This window comes from Amphimedon queenslandica, unplaced genomic scaffold (genome assembly GCF_000090795.2).
Source record: "Amphimedon queenslandica unplaced genomic scaffold, v1.1 AMPQUscaffold_13479, whole genome shotgun sequence".
Taxonomy (NCBI): domain Eukaryota; kingdom Metazoa; phylum Porifera; class Demospongiae; order Haplosclerida; family Niphatidae; genus Amphimedon; species Amphimedon queenslandica.
Genome location: NW_003546285.1, coordinates 317391 through 320979, shown reverse-complemented (window position 1 = coordinate 320979; position 3589 = coordinate 317391). Strand labels below are relative to the sequence as shown.

At 36.8% G+C, this 3589-nt stretch overlaps 1 protein-coding gene across 1 annotated transcript in view; it reads left to right on the top strand.

Annotated features, from left to right (window-relative positions):
* The window catches only part of LOC105312043 (conserved oligomeric Golgi complex subunit 7-like), a 20840-nt gene that overhangs the window by 5793 nt on the left and 11458 nt on the right, over positions 1-3589 (top strand). The window lies entirely within an intron of this gene.

The window sequence follows — 3589 nt, the reverse complement described above, 5'->3', positions numbered from 1 at the left end:
CATACCCAATGTCATAAGGTGTGTGAATGTCATGTACACAAGCATATTTTGGTAGTTTGTGTGCAGCATTATATTATTATACAGAATTTTGGAGCATATAAAAAGTATACACAATAGTATAGTATATAATGATGCATATATAGTACTGTGAATTAGGTATGTCATAAGGTATGCAAAAGTATACTTATTCCCTTCAATGGTGATCAGCACGATATACTTGTACGTTTGGTGTTTAATTTTGCATGCAAATTATAATTATTATACCAGTATGACTAATCTAAAAGGTATACACAATAGCTCTGTGATATTTTGGACCTTTTACGATGATTGAACTACATTACATGATTTCATTAAATCTTGGAATTCAATGGATGCATTAGCTGAAAGCAATAGGTGACTGTTTACCTGGTAGTGTCACCCACTTCTTGCTATCATGTTTCACACCTTTTAATTTGTGTTAGTTCGCAAGAATTGCATTCTCTTCTACTAAATAAATCTTTGAAATTAAAATTCCACACACAAATCCATACATAACTGCAATGTACAATACATATACACTGTTATAGTAGTCATTTGATGTATAGTTCAATGATATCCAGTAGAATGCCATTGCCTGAACTCAATGTGGATCCACCATGGCACACTGCCAGTCTAACATCATCAGTGGTTTGTGTATCCAGTGAGCGATAGAACCAAGGCATCTTAGAGTTAGCTGGACAGCAGGTAGACTCTGGGCCATCACATTGCTGTCCATCCCATAATGGATCAGTAGCATAGAGAACATCAGAAGCTGACTGACCAGGATCTGCACCAGACTCACAATAATAATGAGACCCAATGAATGTAGCATTAACATTTAAACCACCATTGTACCCAGTGTTACATGGACAGGCACGAGTATCAGTTCTATCTTCACTTTCTCCTCCTACGTGTGCCCAGATATGATTTTCAATGTTGCTTCCATGAAAAATCAATACACCACTAATGCGTCTGACCAAACGAAAGAAATGAATTGCGTAAGCAATGCCTAATTGATATCCTCTAACTTGTCCACAGACTTTATTGTATGTCAGTCCATTAGTTGAGAAAGTAGTTGAAGCACAGGCAAGACCGTTAACTACTCTACCACACAGTGGGTGACTGATGTTGGTAAAGTTGAATTGTGTTAGTCCAGTAGGACAGGTAGCACCAGACTGGGTCATATTGAGATATCCTACTCTAGTCCAACCACCTTCTCCATCACAATTGATACCATTCATATCACAGTATACCTGTACAGTATATCATTGATGAATGAATCATAGCAAGTTATACTAACCTCTACTGGGGTCACTCCATCAGGATATATAGTGTAGTTACCATTGATAGTGCTACCTTTGCTATTCAAGTCTTTACAATTTTTTTCTATTGAAAATTACTAATCAATAATAATATTACTTGTATATATATCTTTACCTGATGGACAAGACTTTGGTAGTACTCTTGGACAGAGAATGTATCTATTGATGCCATTCCCTTTGATAGTAACACTCCTTCCCAAGTTATCAATAACACAACAGACTCTTAGATATAATAAGAAGGACCCAGAGGTACCTTGATTAGTACAGTCAGTAGACATACAGTAAGATCCACTGGCCGTACTACTAGCATAAAGAAACAGAGACAACAGTAACATCACCTTCATCTTCTTGGCCCTTGATGTGATTTTTGCTGTTGCATAGTGTCACTTATTTTACAAATTTATTATGAACTATAATACTTTGTATGCATCATTCCCATTTCCTTTGGAATTTAATTTACAGTTAGCAAATTATACCATATAGGTCTCTATTGTATTTTGTAAATGTACTCTTAAAATAGTTCAGTCAAATTTAAACTATCAACAAGCCGAACTGTTATAATAGTTTATGAATGTTTTATTTGTATATTGATATTCATAATTTCTCATGAAAGTATTTTTACTGAATTTTTAAGGTAAATTTTAATTTGAAACTTCACCTAAATTGGTGAGTGCATGTGTAGCACATGTATATAATAGTACTGGGAATTACTTAGGACCTTCTACTGTGAACTATGTATTTTGGTATCACGTTACATGTTTTTAATAGTTTCTGCTAATTAAATCTTTGAATTCCATGCATGCACACTGGAGAGGGAGTATAATCAATTGCTACCTGTTTTTCTTGGTAGCAATTCAGCATTGTCACTAAATATCATGTTACATCTTTGAAATTGTGTTAGTTAATAAGAACTGCATTCTCCACTACTAATTCAATCATTGAAAATAAAATTCCATACACAAACACAAACATAACTGCAATATACAGTGCATATACACTGTTATAGTAGTCATTTGATGTATAGTTCAATGATATCCAGTGGAACACCACTGACACCTGACTCTTTGCTGCTACTGCAGACTCTCAACTCAATATCATCAGTGGTTTGTGTATCCAGTGAACGATAGAACCAAGGCATCTTAGAGTTAGCTGGACAGCAGGTAGACTCTCGATCATCACATTGCTGTCCATCCCATAATGGATCAGTAGCATAGAGAACACCGGAGACTGACTGACCAGGATCTGCTCCAGACTCACAGTAATAATGGGACCCAATGAATGTAGCATTAAGATCTAAACCACCACTGTACCCAGTGTTACATGGACAGGCGCGATTATCAGTACTATCCTCACTGAAACCTCCTACATATGTCCAGATATGTTCACGAGGATTGCTTCCATGAGTAATGGATACACCATCGACAGAAAATTCTTCTAGGGAATTACGGTTCTGGCCAGATCCACGAAGCCTTTTGAATGCTTGGGTTTCATAAAATTGATATCCTCTAACTTGTCCACAGACTTTATTGTATGCTAGTCCGTTAGTTGAGAAGCTAGTTGAAGCACAGCCCATATTTCCAGCAGCACACACTGGGTGACTAATGTTTGTAAAGTTCTGTTGTATTAGTCCAGTAGGACAGGTAGCACCAGACTGGGTCATATTAAGATATCCTACTCTAGTCCAACCACCTTCTCCATCACAATTGGCCTGTACAATATATCAATGATACTAGATAAATTATACACTTATACTAACCTCCACTGGGGACATAGTGCTGTTTCCATCAATAGTGCTGTTTCCATCAATAGTGCTGTTTCCATCAATAGTGCTGTTTCCATCAATAGTGCTGTTTCCATCAATAGTGCTGTTTCCATCAATAGTGCTGTTACCATCAATAGTGCTGTTACCATCAATAGTGCTGTTACCATCAATAGTGCTGTTACCATCAATAGTGCTGTTTCCATCCATAGTGCTGTTTCCATCCATAGTGCTGTTACCATCAATAGTGCTGTTACCATCAATAGTGCTGTTACCATCAATAGTGCTGTTACCATCAATAGTGCTGTTTCCATCCATAGTGCTGTTTCCATCCATAGTGCTATTTCCATCCATAGTGCTGTTTCCATCCATAGTGCTGTTACCATCAATAGTGCTATTACCATTAATAGTGCTGTTTCCATCAATAGTACTGTTTCTATCAATAGTGCTGTTTCCATCCATAGTACTGTTTCCATCAATAGTGCTGTTC